Below are 19,411 nucleotides of genomic sequence, written 5' to 3' on the forward strand. Positions count from 1 at the left end.
TGTTTAATTTAATTTGAAGTTTATATTTATTTAAATTTAATTTTACAAATTCAAATTTCATTCCCATTTTATGTTATTCTAGATTGACCTTTGTGACTGGTTGTCTTTTAAGTTGAATCGGGTATCCATTGGATGGTATTTATGGGAAAATAATATTTGAACGTCAATGCATACCTTTCACTCCATCAACTTTATTTTAAGGACTCTTAAATTGTAAAATTTATGTTTAATTTAAGTTGAAGTTTATATTTATTTAAATTTAATTTTACAAATTCAAATTTCATTCACATTTTATTTTATTCCTAATTGGCCTTTGTGAGTGTTTGTCTTTTAAGTATCCATTGGATGATACTTATGAGAATATAATATTTGAACATCAATGCATACCTTTTCCCTCCATCAATTTTATTTAAAGGAATTTAATACTATATATTTGATTTTTATGAAATTAATATCTTCCGAAACAGTAAGATTTCCATTCAAATTTTTTCATTAGAGTTAGCACTAAGGCTTTCGAATATCATCGGAGAAATCTTATTTGATATCCAACTACCTTGTCCAAGGTCTTCATATCATCCCCTTGAGTTTTCTCCTTTTATTGTGAGAGGTCATAGTCATAGGTGATAGTCAAAGTAATATCGCCCATACCCAAGACATCAATAGTGTCTCAGGTCTAAGGATCACTTCCAATAAGATATATGAACAGAAACATTGGAACCAAGTCAATAAATTGAGTTGAATGATAAAGAATTGGACAATGGTCTGACTCATACTTTGATATTAAAATATGGCAGTTAGTAGGCGAGTGATTACTGATAAGCCTAGATTAATCTGTAAATACGTCGTTGATTGGGCGTTTACACTTATACAATAAAATTTATAAATACCCTTAATCACTAAATACAGTGTATAGAACAAGCAAAAGGTCGAACCACAAGGAGGCAGCAAGCAAGAATTTTTATCCAATTTTTAATAAATTAATTCAAGAATGAATTAATTTTGCAATTAATAAACCTTAATTGTACTTAATGATGTTTCTAATTGATCAAAATTAAGTAAAAACTTAATTTTGATTTTAAACATTTTCAATCAAAACACTCAAGGTAGAATAATTTTTATTATAAGAACAGATTAATTCGAATTATTAATTTCCCAATTATTATAAAATTTTAAGGCGATTTTTTATGAATTAAAATTGAGAATTGATAATTGAGAAGGAGGTTTCGAAATTGGACTTCAAGATGGACGAATTTTTTGATGAAATTTTATATTTAAGTTTTTTATATATTGAATTAAATTTTCAAAAAATCAATTTAAAAATCTAGGGAGAGAAAATAAATGAATTAACATAGAGAGAGAAATTGAAGAATTTGGGGAAAAAGTGAAATCTGACCCTAATTTAAAAATCTAAGAATGCAGAATTGTTCTAAATCTATTTAAAACCAAAGATTAAAATTTAGATCTCGAATCAGACTCAAATTCCAATGCTAATTTATATCAAAACAACTTCTAGGGCATCTACATTTCACCCATGCCAAGGCATTTTAGAATCTCTCAAGAAGAAGTTCAAAATACAAATCAAAAAACTTACAACTTTGAATGCAGAATCAAGATCTGTCGACTTCCAAAGCAACTTCTATGTCCTTCCTGGCCAAATCCTTGGGGAGAGCTTCAAAAAGTGAATTTTGCCTTTTTTTTCCAGACCTCTATTTAAAAATCCAACCATAGGGATTGTAGAGGGTGAAAAGACAAACATGCCCTCAAAATTTCAGCTCAATCAGACATCTAGATCTCAAGATATCGCCATTTTACTGGCATTTAATCTCAACCATTGGATTTTTTATCTCTCTTCAAAATATCTCAAAAAATGGCATTTTCTGATTGGTTGGCTTTTTTTCTCGTTTTCCACCTTTTCGGATCGCGTTCTGACACGTCGTTGTGCGCGTCCGTAGCACGCAATCATTGGAGAATGACGCGGCATTTGAGTGGCTCACGAAGCACCACGTCACCCTGTGTCTTAACAAAAAGAAAAGACAAAAGAGGTCTTTTTAAATAGTTATTACACGCAAGATCGATTTTTGCATGCATATAATGCACGCGGAAAATCGATTTTTGCGTGTAATCATTATTTCATTTAAAAGATGCACATGCGTTGGTTGTCGCGTGCATTTAATGCACGCTGCAGTACGAGGTATCTATTTTAACAAATGCACGCAGAGATCGATTCTCCGCATGCGTTATTGTACGAAAAGAACCAAAATAAATAAAACAGCGTACCATTTTTTTCTTCTCGCTCACCACGCCATGTTTCTTTTTTTTTCAACGTACATGATTCACTCATTATGGCATCATGATGCGTGATGCCATAATGAGCCTATCATTGACTAATCTTGGTTCTTCTAATCATTCGCCCAAATTTTTGGGTGAATGACGTGGACACCATAAATTTAATAGAAAATCATATTTAAAATACTAAATAAATAATAAAATATATTCTTTTAATTCTTAAAAATCATTTCTTTGTTAAACACTGGTCAGAAAATTACAAAAAAATATATAAAAATTCCAGAAAATTTAGAAAAGCCCTTAGCAACCTTTAGCCAAGTATTTAAGGCCATGTAAAAAATATTTCTTCAATGAAATGAGGTTAAATACCATGCAAAAAAAATTAAAATTAGAAACAATAATAAAATCAGCGTTTAAGTCTTTATCTTCATTTATATATGATAACATGCAAATATGGTCATTAAAACACATAAATATAATGTAATATTCATCAATTAAACATGATAATTTTCAAGTTATCAATTACCAAAATAGGGATGGGTATGAATATGGTGACTTATTTTTTAAATATTTTATCTAGTTGACTGAATAGAGAATTAGATCTGGAAGATAGGAAAATTACACTATCTTATTTACCCATGTTTTAGGAGTAATTCACCTTTGACATTATGTGCTGGTAGTCTACTTCCCATTTCTTCAATAAATATCATTCTACAGTTTAGCTCCCATTTCCTTAACCTTATATATGGAATTTATACACACATATAGTTTCACACTAATTTTGAACAAGGGACAATGAGCACTTGTTCATAATTCATTACCGCTGAAAATGTCAAAAGTTGTGAGATCAAGTGCATCCTCAATCTACCAGTCCATCTTACTAAAGTCTAGTGCAATCAGTGGACAACTGTTCAGTTATTTTCCATTGTCTTGGCTTAAGACTTCATTGCATTGGCTTCCTTGATAGTCTCCTCTTATAACAAGGACAGATAATCTTATCTTGACAACTTAATCATGTCGCTGAAATCCTTTCTACACCTAAGCTAAGATGTTTGGAATTGCATCACTAAGCATTCATAAGACAGACAAAGAACGACCATCCATCCAAAAGATGTATTTTTTATCTAAAGTTCAAGGAACACAATACTTGTAATGTGAATCAAGTGTTAGAGATATATGTGACTTATAATTCAGTCACTCATTGTACGCCTCATTCAATATTTCATTAATGCTATATATTCCTTATAATGCACGTGGGATGCTTATAACTGAACTCTATCAAGACGTGATGATTGAGTGAATTATGTTGACTTCATAATAAAGAGATCATTAGTCTTTAAACATGTCTTCAAAATATTCGTATTTGAAGGATGCTAGAGAAAGACGTGAAAAATATTCAGAAAGAATATAATTGTTTTGTGCTACCCATATGGTGAGTATGGCCAATCTTGTAGCTATTATTGTGGAGACACTTAGGGATAGATAGTTGGTGATGTTAGGGAAAGATCTATTGTCAATCAAATTAATTCATGTTTGGTATTGTAAGTGGTCCCTAGAATCAATAAATGATAAACTCAAAACTTAGGATTAAATATGCCATTTGTGTTTTGAGTTTAATCAATAAAGTTGATAAATTAATACTTAGATAATAATTTGAGATAGATAATCAACAGGTAATGGATCTTAAGGATTTGGCACTCGATATGTAGTGATTCAAAGGGATCAGAAGGGATATGTATAGGATATGAGATAGTGACGTATTGATAAGGTGGAGTTGAGACAATGGTAATGACTAGGTGAGTATGATATAAATAACAATAGAGAAGACATAAATAGATTAAATGAAATCAAGAGATAGTGGTTAGAGGAAGATATGTGATGAGGTGATAGTAGGATGGGATAAGGATACTGAAAGAAGGCGGTCAAGTGGCCAACTGAGGATTTATCTTTAACTAAAGATGAGGTGGAGATATGGAAAAGGGAATGTGATGGAGATGATATAAGGATGAGGCGTGGTGATGATGGATTGAAGTGGAAGGCTGGGATGATAAAGATATATCTAGATGATGTGCCTAAGAATGATCAATGTTACGCAAGAGACTAACCTAACATCCCTATGTTCCACTAGGACCAAGGCGAGTACTTGATGAAGATCAACCTCTATACTTATCTGTTGAGCTTCTCCAAACACTCAAGGCTCCAAGAAAACCTTTATGGATTTACAAAAACCCCACTCTCTTTTAATCAGTCTCTCTAGGAGCAAAAAAGTTGAAATATGTTTTCTCTGAAATATTGGGGGCATCTTATAAATCCAATTAGATGGATGGATAAAGGAGAGAAAGATGAAGTTGCTCTTAAAATTTTCAGCCTGATCGGCTTTTTGGATCATCTGATATCAAGTCCTAAGCTGGATCATTTTGGTTGTTGATTCAATCAATTCATTTTTCTCTCCTTTTCCACCACTGCCATGTTGCTTTTACCATTCTAATTTTTTGACACCCCCAAAATTGTACCCATGGAGCTATGCTTTTCCTGATGCTGTATGCGTCATCAGTCTCCACGTTTCCAAGTGCATGCAAAAATGTAAAGATAGTATTTAAATAGGTTGCCATCAATCCACACACTACATTTGGTGCCAACTAAGTAGCACCTTTTTTTCTAAGGCCGTACCATCCCTATGATTAAAATAAGTAACACCACATCAAATAATGATTAACTATTATGGCATCAAAATCCATGATGCTATTATATCACTTTTGTCAAAATGATATGCAGTGCCAATATGGTGTGAAGTCTTGATTGGTTTCCATTCTATCAAGTCAAATGGTGACACATGGCACAATAACGATTTAAACTCAAAATTAATTTCATATATTCATATCAAATTAGATACATAGCAAAATAAATAAATCAAAACATTTTTGGACGTAGAAATTTTATATTCTCAAGTATATGCTTTCAAAAATTCAGGAAAATAGAAAAATATTTTCTTCTAGGAGATAACTTCAAAAAATTCCTAAAAATTCATAAAATTAAAAATATCATTCAAAAAATAAATATGATCATTTCTAGACATGATTAAAAGGATATTGCATCACTCTAGTGCAAATAAATATGTAAATATCATGACATTAACCTACTAAAAATGTATGTTATCAAGACACATAAGAAACATAAATATGTAAATATCATGACATTAACCTACTAAAAATGTATGTTATCAAGACACATAAGAAACATAAATATGTAAATATCATGACATTAACCTACTAAAAATGTATGTTATCAAGACACATAAGAAACCTTATGGATGGGTGAATGTGTTTTGAGTATGGCTAATGAGTCTTTATTCAAGATATTCCAAGCCACCCTGGATCAAGTTTAAAAATATGCCTACTAAGCTTATTGTGCAGTCAAGATGGGATCATCCATCATCTATATTAGAGGAGTTTGAGTCAAGGAGTAACATGAAATTTAATTCCTGGCCAAGACATTAGAAATGGCAGAGATGATGTCATCCGATAGTTTTGAAACACATCACTACTACCCAGAATGACCTATTAGGATTTGATGTAGGAGTCTCATGCAGATACATACACAAAAACGCAACACGGATAGAACTTCCATGATAGAGTTGGCATACTCTTTTGTATCTTCTAGGGCACGAGGTGTAGCTTGGGACCCCATGGTCTGTGTACATAATTAATATATGTGTCACATACTTAATACATTGGAGTTATTGATTAGACGGCTACATTGATGTAAAAGATCACACACTCGAAATATTAAGACATAAGTGGATACAATCTAAGTTCAAGGAATTTCATGAAATTTTCTAAAGCACTATTATTAGATGTCGCACCCTTATTTTATACCCATGGAATTCATTTTGAGTGCCCTCCCATTTATTATCTTCTTCTTCCCTAAGTGCCGCTTCTAATAAAACTAGACGGAGATAAATAAGATTTGTAGAATCATGATTTGAAAAAAGAGGAGGAAATCTTGTGTAATGAAGATTATGTGTATACATCTAGATGTTGAGAATTTGAATGGATGGAATATGGTCATCCATGGAACTAATAAATCATGAATTCAATACGCTCAAAAGGTGATTTTTTGTTGCCCTGTATTTTTAGCTTTCTGAACCATTTTTGGTTCAAGATGATGTTGTGAATCAAGTTGATTGTGGCCTCAAAATCCCATCATCAACCTAATTCACACCTTTCTATAATACCATTAGATTCATACAAATCAATTCACCAAACACTTGCCCCCAAAAGAGCACCCCCTATCTATCTTGTCTCCATAGTAATGGCTATAGGACCACCTATACTCATCATGTGAGTGAGACAAGATAGTGTTACTATATTGTGATATGTTGATATCTTTGCTCGAGTATAGATTGAATAAGAATATTTAGAATACAAGTTTAAAAACTAGTGATCTTCGGACTATGCACTCATTATAACTCATTTATTGATTGTATGTATCCTCTTTTTTAGCATCATATGTGCATTATAATGAATATATTTTTATGAAAAAAGATTCTGAAGGTCAATTTGGTAGATGTTCTAAACTGTATAATGGATCAGATATTAGCTCTCAAGGAAACATCATAAGGTCACTTTTCCACCTCCATTCCATTCCCAAAATTGTAAACAGATTTTGGATTGGCAAAAAACATAATCCAGTTGTTGGTTATAATGCCCTTGATTTGGATGAACACGAGGATTCCATGTAGTGGAAGACTCATAACGGAATCATTATGACATCATTAAAATCATGAATTGAATAACCTGTGCACGGATTGCATCCATGATTTCTTTGGTCCCTGAGTGAGATGAGTCAAGCTGCTCAAGTGTGAAGCCTCTAGATGTATCCATGTGATCCTTTGCACATTGTATCTCCTCCGTCACCCTCGCAAACTTATGTCATCATCGTTACGCCATCCCGATCACTTCAGAAATGGAGAGGAGGTGTAGGGATAAGGGATAATAAGGGGAAGGCTCTTGAACAAATCTGGCCGGTGAATTTTATTCAGGGCCTTCCCCTTTTTGTATTAAGTGGATATTTTTCACAAAATCCCCAAAACTTAAGTATATCTTCCGACATCCAAAGACCATTTGTGTGTGACCCTCTAGGCCCATGTATCTTTCTGGTTAATGACTGAAGAGGCTGATGTAACACGGTAACGCCGGGATCGACGGCTCGTATTACGTCACAACGATGGGGAATGTGCCTCAATTAAACAGATGAATGCAAGTTTAAATATTCCTCGTAGAGCGGGTAAGGACGGGCCGATGGAGGGGCGAGGGTTCAGCACGTTCTAAGGAAGACGACTAGGTCAGGACAGACTCTGTGTGACCCTCGAGAATACACGAACTAGCACGATGAGGGGAGCATGCGACGGCCTGAGGGAGTTCTCGGTCAACGACTATGATCAGCCGTCTATCTCAAAGAAATCGTCTATCACACGACAACGGTGGCTATCCTAACCGGAATCGTTTTAAGATCAAGCGGCAAAGGAAATCGATAGGGGTAGACAGTACTGTAAGACGTAACGATACTGTAAAATGAGGGAGATCGAAATGGAACCTGGCAAAAGTAGTTCCCGGCAGTAATAGTCCTGGCGAGCAGTCAACGAAAACCCGAGGGTGGCGGTCCGGCGGCGACAATCCTGGCAGCAGCGACGACCAACGATAGTAATCCGGCAGAAGTAAATCCGGCGATCAATCGAAAGAGGTCCAGGGACAGGATGATTTGGCAACAATAGTACTACGGCAGCAAGCCCGGCGTGCAGTCGTAGGAAGCCTCGTTTCAGAAAGAGTAGTAGCAGGAATCCTAGTGGCAATATTCCCCTTGGTGATAAAATCCACCGGCGACGATCAAGATGCAGGGGTGCGGTCAAATATCCAAGGAAGATAGGAGGTCGTCAACTATGCCGGCCGAGATAGAGTATGTCAATTTTATCGGGAAGGTGGTGCGGGTGTAGGCCGGCGAGCAGAAAGGAAATAACAAGGGGGAAGGGGCGTTCGTTGGATGCTTTGGGCGAGCAGAAATGATGGATCGGCAAGAGGCGATTGGCGATATTGCGCGAGGAAAATGATGATGGCAGGGTTCGGAAATCGGGGAATCAACTTGCAGAAGAGGGAAGATGAGGTGAAGAGTTCCGGAAGGCGTCGTCTGGCTAGGATCGTGGGGGTGAGAGGAAGATCTCCGTGTTAGGCCAAAGGGAGAAGATGGGTGGACCCAGGTGGCTAGAAGGTCAGAGGCGACCGGCAAGCAAATTCCGTCAGCGTTTGCCTCGCCCCGTCATCGCCAGGAGGGAAATGGCGAGGTATTCAGGCCAGCACCCGCTCAGCTCCCGATCATGAGAAGAACCACCGGTTGGTGGTGATGATTTGATCGGGTGACGGCAAAGGAATCCCGATCTGGCGGCTCGGGAGAGGGAGGACGATCTCTGAAACTAGGTTAGCGGAGAAGACTGCGGGTTGCTAAAATTAACTCACGACTATGGAAAAATGAACAAACATGACTTTTTTTTTCAAAATGACTCTCTAGCTTGCTCTTGGGGCATGCCTTCCCTTTATATAGGGGGGAGGGGAAGGGTGCCAAGAGCCAAAGGGGAGGAGGGGTCCGTCGCGTGACGGGGCCCTCCTCCTTACACATAACAACGAGACAAAACGTGAAAGAAAGGGGGGACGAGGCCAAACACCCGGCCAGGTCCGCATATCTATCACAACAAAATCAGAAAATAATAAAGAGACTTACGACGAGTATTTAAAGATGGGATCGCGGGCGTCGGCGCGAGCGGCTCGGAGAGGCCGAGCGCGTCCCGTGGCGGTGTCGTCGCGATGGTCCCCCATCAGAGGCCCAATAACCTTTATTGGACTTCCAAATTAATTAAATGTATCATCATATAGATTAATTTAAACCAGATTGATTTAACCCAATCGATAGGTCAGTCTCTTACTGCTTTCTGAAGCATTGAGTGACTGAGAAAATATTTCTCAAGGGAATACCTAGAGACATCCTTTAGTAGCTTAAAGCTTTGTGTCATGTTACTACATCATGCATTCCTGAAACAACTTTATCCTTCATTTGAGACACCAAACTAGGTCACCTTTTAATTTTTCATTTTTGAATAAACTATTTATAAGTTTGCAATTCCCAATTCTCGCGCTATCCAAGGATGGCAAATTAAAATCTTTATTTTACATTTGTTCTCAATTTAACTTGCATTGATGAAATATATCTAGTGAAGAGTAAGGTCATCTTCCAAACTCACTCGAGTATGTCTAGTGAAGACTAAGGTCATATCCACAAAGTCTGGTCTTTAGAGATGGCTCCTGTGCTTGAGTTAGGATTTGGAATAATAATATGATAATATGGATGAGAATAGACATTAGTTAAATTATAAAATAAAATAAAAATGATCAGCTAATAATGAAGATGATAATGATGAGTGAGAGGATAGGTAGAAATTAAGATGATATAATAATAAGGAAGAAATAAAGGTAGGAGTAATATATCTATGAGATAAGAGATTTTATATTATTATACTGATGATTATTTTTAGAGATTTGAGGTTGTAAATATGTAAGATGATGAAATATGTTCATGGAATTATAAGAAAAGAGGGGGATAAAGATAGGTCGTGGAAAAGTTATTAATAGATTTTAATATATATATAAGAGTAATAAGCTAGATATATATATATAAGATAACATCCTTAGTATGAAATATCTTAAAACTTATTGTTTATTTTGGCCTGCAGATTGATTATACGTATGATAGGAGAGCTGGAAATACAATATGTATACCTTGTTTTTAATAAAATATAAGACGAAGAACGGAGAGGGAAATGAATATTAATAAGATAATTAATAAGAAGATATGTAGATTATGTATGTGATAGGAATTAAGATCTATCTAGATAAAAGGAAAATGCATTTTGATTTTTAATAGTATTTGAGAAATTAGGTACGGAGATAAACAGATGGATGACAATGGAGAGTAATAAGGGTGAATTAATAGTTGATTCACCCGTATTATCCTCTATTATATGTAATAATAAAGGGTAATGGGGTAGATCATCTAAATAGAATAAGAGGCAGAATGATTAATATTTTTCATAAGTATTATTTAAGCTATAAAACTGAGGGAAAATGAGATATCATTGGCAAATATTCAACTAAACCAAAAATGTCTGACAAAATAGGTAAATGAGGTTGTTCCAAGAAGTTGAACCCAAAACATGAATACAAATAGGATTTGAACTAGATTATTGTGATGTAAGATGTGCAAATGCTGGTGTTCTACCTCATCTATATGCTGGTGCTCAAATGCTGGAGTACAAAAATGACCAGATCAGCCATGATTTGGAGGAGAGAGGTTAGTGTCGCTGATCGTCAGCCCCTAACTTCTGCGAGCAAACTAGATTGTCCTCCTTCATGTTGGTGTAGATCCATGTCTTCTTAAAGCTCATCTAGCAGCATCCTGAAGCTCGCGAGCTCCTATGATGTTGTCATGACCCTGTGATGTGTTGAGCTGCCTCACAAAGGATCTTCAATGTGCTTCCTTACCTGTGACAAGAGATGAAAAGAACTATAGTGAAAGAGGCTTTTGATATGGTTAAGAGAGAGGTCTTTCAATCCTAAATCTTATGGACCACCTTTTTTAGATTTCGTATGAGCCATTGAATCATAGAAGAACTCCCGTCGCTAGCCTCAATTGGCTCACCGATGCGAATGATGGCTTTCATTTGCCCCTCAGCGACCGATCTCCTTAATAAAGGGTTACATGCTTTGATTAAATCACAGACATGGATCTTATTTACTCCGGTGGCTCTTCTCCCAATCAGCATTGCCCCATGAATAGCTTCATCTTCATTAGCATCTGTTAGCTAATCAGGTTTCTACTCAAGGGGGCCTCACCATCCTCGTCAACCGCCCCGACCAATCAAATCCATTGAGAAACAAAGATGACAAGAAGGGTAAGATGTAAATCAGATCATTTATACTTCCTTAAGAAGATAGGATGGTCTAGATTAGACTGCCACTAAAGACCTGACCCATTATGAGACATGATTTGGGCCAGGCCGGCTCAAAGCCTAGTCAATTTTATTTCCATTTTGCTTAAAGTCCTGGCATGTTTGGGCGATATCAGTATCTTTTTTCTTGTTGGACCTTTATCAGACATCTTAAAAATCAAAACAGCTATAAAGATAAAATTCCGAATCTATTTTTAAATGTAAAATGTAATATTCTTGCACAGTGGCAGGCCCACAGCATAATTTCTCATCAAGATCAAGGCCATGAAACCCTACAACTTGGGTCTACTGGGTAGCATTGGCGTGATTTGCATGGGCTGTTTTCTGTGTAGTACCATTATTATCTGGTGCATTCCTTAGCGTCCTGGTGTTTGGTGACCTCCGCTGGCTTAAGTGCTTGCTACGATGGTTTGAGGGGAATTGGCTTTTGCCAAAATTTTGGTTCTCTTCCCCTTTTTTTTTGCATGCAACCACTCAATTATTAGTAGGCAAATCATGATAAAAAATAAATTTAACACACTGGCCCAATTAATCCATCGAATGTACTTTCCCATTAGTATAAGAATAATTATCAACGTTATGATGCCAAGATAGCCTTATAATATGTATGATTTCATGCATAATACTGGATTGATCACTACCCAAAACCTTCCATCTATTACTTTTGCTGTATCTCTGAGGCACACAAATTCGCCCATCCATAACTGATGAAGAGACATGGAAATCCTTGTTGTTAATTCACTTGATGTTAGGGGTCCCTCCCTTGATATATCTCAAATTTTCCTCTTGTGTCATTTCAAATCATTGTAGTCGCTCTTCTATCATTGATGGTCCTTGCATTTTTAAATTTTAGAACAAAGTGGTATACAAATTTTCCGTAATTGTCTTCCCCCTGAAATTGTACAAGATACACATCAGGCAATGCGCACACACTTGAAGACCTGACACATCCAACATAATCATTTTTATCTTCGCACGCCAGATCAGAGTGGCGCAGCCTATCACAAGCATAATCATGTCATTAAAAAATTACATATCTTTGAAATACAATTCCTCTCTTCACTAGAAGTTATGGATGAAGATAAATATACAGTATATTTGATTAGACACAATATAACTCGAGTACACAAGCACAAGTCCCTCTTACAAAATCAATCAAAACTATGTGTAACTTTTCATTTCTCAGATATGTAACCAAATATGTATTATATGTATCCCAACGAACTTATAAAACACCCTGATAATTTCTCTAACTTGTCTATAATCCTCATCACCTTGGACATCGATGCTTGATTCTCCTCTCACATAGAGATGGTCGTGCGGTGCAGTGCGAAAATTCGCACGGACAAAATGCCCTGCGCGGTGTGCGGTGCGCTTTTGTGCGGGAAAGCGCACCGCACATGGCACTAAATTCGCTCATTATAAGGATTTTTAAAAAAGATTTTAAGTGCTATTTGGAAAATAAAATAACTATATTTAATTCTTAATATAAGAGGTATAATTGCTATGTTTAATTATTAATATAATTAATAATTAAAAATAATAAGACGCCCAGGGCGGCCCACAGCGGCGCCGCCGCGTCGCCCAGATGGCGTCGCCGGAGAAGACGGTGCCGGCGAAGGCGGCGAACGCGGCGGGGGGTGGGGGGCCGCGACGGAGGAGGGTGGAGAGAAGGCGGGGGGGCGGAGGGGGGGAGGGGGTTGGTGGTGTGGGGCGGCAGCCAGGGGGTGGAGGGCGGAGAGAGAGCGGTGGCTGGCCGGGGGAGGGGGCGCGCGGCGACGAGGGAAGGCGGCGGTTGGGGGGGGGGGTGCCGGCAGAGGAGGGCTGGAGAGCGGGGGCGGCTAGCGGGGAGGGCGCGGGGGGCGGCGGCGCGGGGGCAGGGGAGAGAGGGCGGCGGCGCGCGGGGATGCAGTGGGGGAGGGGGCGGCGCGGCGGGGCGGGGGAGAGGGCGGCGGGGACGGCCGGCGCGGGCTAGAGGGGAAGCCGGCGGCGGAGCGCGGCCTGGGGGGGCGGCGGGGACGACCGGAGGAAGCACGAGAAAAACGGGGTGGGGGGGGCAGCGGGGGCGACCGGAGGGGCCGACGGGGGAGGGGAGGAGGGGGCCGCGGCGGGGCAGGTGGGTCGAGGGGGCGGCGCGGCGGGGCAGGTTGGGGAGGGCGGCGGTGCGGCGGGGCGGGGGAGAGGCGGCGGCGCTGGGGGCAGGGGAGAGGGGGGCGCGCGCGGCAGGGGGGGGAAGAAGGGCGGGCGGGGGGGCGGCGCGGCGGGGAGGGGGGCGGCGCGGCGGGGCAGGGGGGTGGAGGGGGGCGGGGACGGCCGGAGGGGGAGGCAGGGGGGCGGCCGGAGGGGGCGCAGGCTAGAGGGGGGCGGGCGGCGGGCCGACCGGCGGACCGGGGGGGGGGGGAGGGGATGCGAAATTCGCACAACGTGGAATTTTCGCACCGCACCGACCCCTGTGCGGTGGGCGGTGCGGTGTACGAAATTCCTGTGCGAAAATTCGCACAATAGCTTCGCACATGCGCCCAACCGCACGAGCGAGATCCGCTCGCACGGTTTGGCGCATGTCTACTCTCACGTAATCATCGATTATTCCAGTTCTTTATTTTTTTATCAAAAAGTTGTATCCCTATAGCTCCTCTATTATCTGGAACCATACGATCTCCTCCACAGACTGGGCTTCTTAAAGTTGGACCCACCTTTCCATCACTACCTATCATCTCTCTGTCTATCGACCGCACATCTTCCTAGTCACTCTCTCAAACACGGCATCAACCTCCACGCCACAACTAACTTGCCACTCTAGCGATCATAGTTCCCCTTCCGACGCCTCCAAATTTTATCATTCATATGCCATTGCTCTCATTTTAAATACGAGGAAAACTTTCTTTCCCCACATTCAAAGAACTCAGTAAACGTCTCCTACCACACAAAATGTTCGAGGTTGGTATTATTTGTGTCATGCTACCTGGACGAGCGTCTGTAAACTCGCAAACAGACCCATTCATCGTCTACTCGCCTTCGCTTTCGCGAGGAGCCGGACCGACAGATCATCCCGTTCGGGGGCATCTCTCTCTCTCTCGCTCCCGGCGGCGGTGACGACGAAAGAGACGAGGAGGGCGGCACCATCTGTCGAGGAGAGCCACTTCGGCGACAATCTCCAGGACCCGGACGTCCATGACCAACCACAAGAAGCTCGTTTTTTGCTTCATCGAGATCGAGAAACGTACGTCACCAGTCACCATCTCACCGTCGCCTCGGCGGCGGGGGGGGCGAGAACGGCCTCCCGCCGAACGTTCCGAACGTTCAACGCCGCGGCAGACGCACTCGCCTCCTCGCCTCCCGTCGAGCCGTTGGCGTCGACGAGTGGGGCTCCAAAGAACGCCATTTCCAGGGGCTGGATGACGAGCTGGGTGTCGCAGAAGATGGCGTGGCTCTCAGTGATGGCGAAGTCGTGTAGGAAGGAGGGCTGGCGAAGAGAGAAGAGAACGCGAAGACCTCGCCGGTGACGGGGTCCGTCTTGGGATGGGCCGTCATCCGGCGGAGATGTCTACTCGCCCGGCCAGCGCGCGGGCGGCGACGGCTGCGGCTCGCAGGAGCCCGCCGATAAGGGCTTTGAAGGACGTCTTCCCGCGTCCCTTCTCCGAGAGTAGCGTCCCGTGTGTGCAATGGGGGTTGGTTTTACGGGCTTTGTGTTGGATCGGATCGGAGAGGACGTGGAGACGTGGCGCCCGTCGAAGGTGTGTGGAGGGTGCGGCGAGGCCTGTTGGGTGGGGTTGTTTGGAGTAAGCGCGCGCGCCGCGCCGCGGCGGGATGCCGACGGGGGCCCAATTATCGGCGAGAACGTGGCGTGGATCCACGCCGGGCTGTCTGCCGGCGGGGTCGACGAGATTGTCGATGATAGCGTCCAAGGCGTTGCCGAGGGAGTCGATCCAAGTCCTGGCGCTGGCAGCCGTCTTGGGCGCGATTGCTGTGGACGATCGACGGGCCAGCTGGCGGCTCAGCGCGGCGCGCGGCGCGGCGGCGGCGGGCGGGGGATCGGAAGGAAATGCAGCAGAGGAGGAGGAGAGAGAGAGAGAGAGGCATCACTTCGGGTTGCGTTGTCTCCCTCTCTAGTCCCTAGTCCCTACTAACATCGTACCCTAATACAAGATTCCGAGCAGTATATCGTATTTACTGTGCCATTTGCAATACCTGAAAGCTCGAATTTTTTTTTGTATCTCATTCAACTCAGGTCCTGCCGCGACACAGATTTACTGACATGGACCCAGTAATAAACTTGAGAGAACGAAATGCCAATGAACATGAGGACGCAAGGATCAATTAGAAGGTTGTCAAAGGGCCTGAAATGGGTTGTCAGAAGAAGTTACTTGCGATCAATCGAAGCTGTAGACCGGAGAGTAATAAGCTGGCCATGTTCGAATGGGCGAAAAATATCACACGTCATCAAACTCATTGCATCCTTTATACTCGAGGTAACCTCTGTTATTTCTCGTAACATTAATCACGGCTCGACATTTCTGGACGAATCTATGATTTTAATTTCTTTTATCGTTTGTAAACCTCCGATCAACCTATCTCTAACAACTAACGAAAGCAACGGGATGCTCTTCAACCGTCTTGCAGACCCCCGGCCAATCTGTGCTATCTTCTTCAGCCCCACGACCAGTGCACCGACGCCAGAAATCACCAAGTTGAAACAGGAAGCGGCAAAAATTCAACCATTTTTTCGCTTGTTCCGGTCGCCAATCGTCTGCTATCAGTTCGTCAATGGCATTCGTTCAGTGGAGAAATTTGGAGAGAACGAAGCGGAGAATGTTTAGCCTGACGAGTGACGACCCGCACGGTCCTGTCCGATCCTTAAATTTCTGTCCACTGCAATCTTGTTCATCGCCGGTCTAGTTCAATGAAGACTGATTTCTGTTTTGTGATTCACTTGCATCGTAGATATCAAAATCAATGTCAGAGTGAAGTAAAAAATATGTGTAAAAGGCAAGTATAATGAGTATCATATGCAACGTTTATTGTGGTACATTTGTCATTCGAGTGTTTGTAAACATGTCTGAATCTTAAAGCACCAGCTAGTCCATCAGAAATCTAAAAAGTCCTTTGAGGCTTCTTCGAAGTTCTTAATTTCGAAATTCAGTTCTCGTAGATGCATCTCTGGATATGTACAGAAAAAATCACGATGAAAAGACCAATACAAACTCAATCAAGTGAGTGTTACTTATAAGACATAATATCAAATTATATTTAAATGATACCAAAAGCTTGAAACAGAGACATATGAAAAGGCAGCATTTGAATTACATTACATCACAGTTGAAAACGAGATAATAACGTGTGTACATCCATTTCACGATGTTATACAAGATAATTACTCTGCTACATTGCAGCGGAGGTGAAAATGTTGGCATAAATTTTGAATTGAATGTCCCATGTGATTCTTCATCATGGTGAAATTTAAGTCTAAAACTTGAATCCATCAAGAATGCAAAGGGAGATTACAATATCTAACCATAAATAGTTTCCCAAGAGTCAAAACTCTGAGCTCTCCCATCTAGATCAAACTTTCCAATTGGTTCGTTTTATACCTTCAAACTGTTAATAAATAGTTCACATAAAAGAGTAATCTAGAAAATCATATTGGTGGTGCACGCAACCATGCACTATCACCGGACGTGACACCACTACCGCAGGAAACGTCCCGTGTCATGACGCATCACCAACGTCAACTTCAGACCCAGGATCAGAGCGTCATTTAAAATTAGATTTGAATTTTATAGTTATTTAAATTTTTCTCTTTCCTCCAAAGCCTATACATAGGCCAATGCTGTATTGTACACGGGACGTTTCATCTACAGAAAGTTGCCCTAATCTCTTCTCTGCCGCTGCCGTTTGCCACCGCTACCGCCTTTGTCACCGCTGTCGCCGTTGAGAGGAGAACTTCCTGCCCGTAGTCGCTGTGCCCGCCCGTGCGCCGCGCCTGCCCACCTGCCTACCATGCGCTGTCACCCGCCTGCTATAGAAAGTTGGATCCGCGTCACGCTGTCAAAGTGCACATCATTCGCTCTCGCCAACAATGCGTCGACAACTTCTGCATCGCCCTCTCGCACTTTGCCGACGCTCAAGGTCCACCCTTCACTCTTTGGTGATCCGCATTATTTTATCCAGTATCTTCTCACGTGTTTTTCCACCGCCGTTGGACTTAGTAGAATAGGTTAATTGAATAGGTTTGAATCTTCTCGTAATCGACTGTTCGAGATATTGGATTTGGAGTTTTGTTTTCACCACGGTGGTTGTAAGGCAGTCCTCCCGCCCTTGACCGAGGAAAGGGGCTGCACCATCAACATTTTTTGCCGGATTTAAATGTTCAAAGTCGATCGTGTTTATTTGTAGTATGTTTTATCCATCCCAAGTTGAGTTAGCCATTCTACAAGTGTCAATCCTAGTCATCCTGCATCACAGTCATAGTCATCATGCATCACATATGGCTTAAATGTTGTTAGTAAATGATTGCTCATGAAAGTGCCTCAAGAACTCTATGATTGGGCATATCATCTTCAAGCATAACCACAATGTCTTCAATCAAAACACAATGTGGTTGAAATGAATGTGAGTGATGACAAACGACATAGTGGTTGTACTAAAATAATGATACAAATAAAATGAGGAGTGACTGAATTTGCCAACGATTTGCAAGAATTTTTTTTACAATTGTATGCCATCAATTTTTGGGGATAGACCAACAGGAAACACCTGTTCGAAAACATTATGGTTGAGCGATATCATTATTTTCAAAAAATCCCAACGAGGGACAAGATTATGACAGAATAAGATACCAAGATTTAAGATTGATTTCCTCTCTAAATAAGGAGAATATGAGATTCTTGGTTGAATAGTTTATAGGAATCTTAATTTTTTGGTATCTAAAAATTATTAAATGGCATTGATATTTGAGATTGAGTAATTAGTCTTCACATATTTTATTGTGAGAATTACACATGTATTATATAGTTGAAACAAATAAATTACTTTGAAATAAATTGGAGTTGTTAATTATTTTCGTCATTATTTTAAGGATAAATGAAGTTCAAAAACCAGGGAAATTATTCTGTAAAAATATAAACCTTGAACGAAAAAATTAACCCTGATATATGGTTTATCAATAGGAAAAACATAATTATTGGAGTTTAAACTTTTACGATATTAAGATCCTTATTATTTGTATCATAATCAAAATTTATAATATCTCCAAGTTTATTCAACCATGATTCGTATAAAAAAAAGTATATATATCTAAATTTACTCAACTAGATAAAATGAGAATGCGGACACTTGTATGCGAGGATTTTTTCGTATTAGGGAAAAAATTAAATATTTAGAAAGAATAATATATTGTGGAAATTTTATTTTTTAAAAATAGTTTGAATTAAAATAGTCCCACTTTTTGATTAAATTGGAAGACTTAACAATTTTTTCACATAACAATTTAAGGTTTCGAATTAGTATTTATAGAGTAACTTCTTAAGTAGACAAAATATAAATAATGAAATAATAAAATATTAAAATTGTATAAAATTAAAAATTTTAATGTGCGGTTGACAAATCAAGCTTAAGCTATATTAAATAGTGAAATATACTAATTTTATTGTTAAAAGGATTTTAAAATGTATTATTGATCAGGTGACCTGAAATCTTTTTGATATATGAATGTTATTATTTACTATTTTCAATGTTTTTAAAATATTAGACACATTTTAATAGATATATAGATAATTAATGAGAGACAAATTACCTATATCATTAGATTTTTATTTCATAATATATTAGATCCAAATGATGGTGACCCTGCATTTAGGCTTCAGATTTTTTGACAACCAAGAAAATTTTATCACTCCAAATAAACCAAAAAATAATTAAAAATGTTTGAGTAGGAAAAAAAGGATTGATATTAAGTTTATTGTGTTCCTATACTGGATAAAAATGGGGTTCATCTGAAAGTTGATTATTTTTATTATACATTTGGGAAAACTAAAGGATAACATTACATTTTTGTAGGGAAAATATAAAGCGTAA

General features: G+C 40.0%; 1 long non-coding RNA gene across 2 annotated transcripts; it reads left to right on the forward strand.

Annotated features, from left to right (window-relative positions):
- The first annotated feature begins 13,743 nt into the window (after positions 1-13,743).
- On the forward strand, positions 13,744-16,263 carry LOC144713789 (uncharacterized). Of its 2 annotated transcripts, XR_013584153.1 has the most exons (3): positions 13,744-13,910; positions 15,567-15,807; positions 15,959-16,263. It is a non-coding gene; the product is annotated as an uncharacterized LOC144713789 (long non-coding RNA). The 2 variants fall into 2 exon arrangements; XR_013584151.1 differs by lacking the exon at positions 13,744-13,910 and having other exon boundaries at positions 15,477-15,807.
- The last annotated feature ends 3,148 nt before the right edge of the window (positions 16,264-19,411 follow it).

The sequence above is a fragment of the Wolffia australiana genome, chromosome 16 (assembly GCF_029677425.1).
Source record: "Wolffia australiana isolate 7733 chromosome 16, ASM2967742v1".
NCBI classification, from domain to species: domain Eukaryota; kingdom Viridiplantae; phylum Streptophyta; class Magnoliopsida; order Alismatales; family Araceae; genus Wolffia; species Wolffia australiana.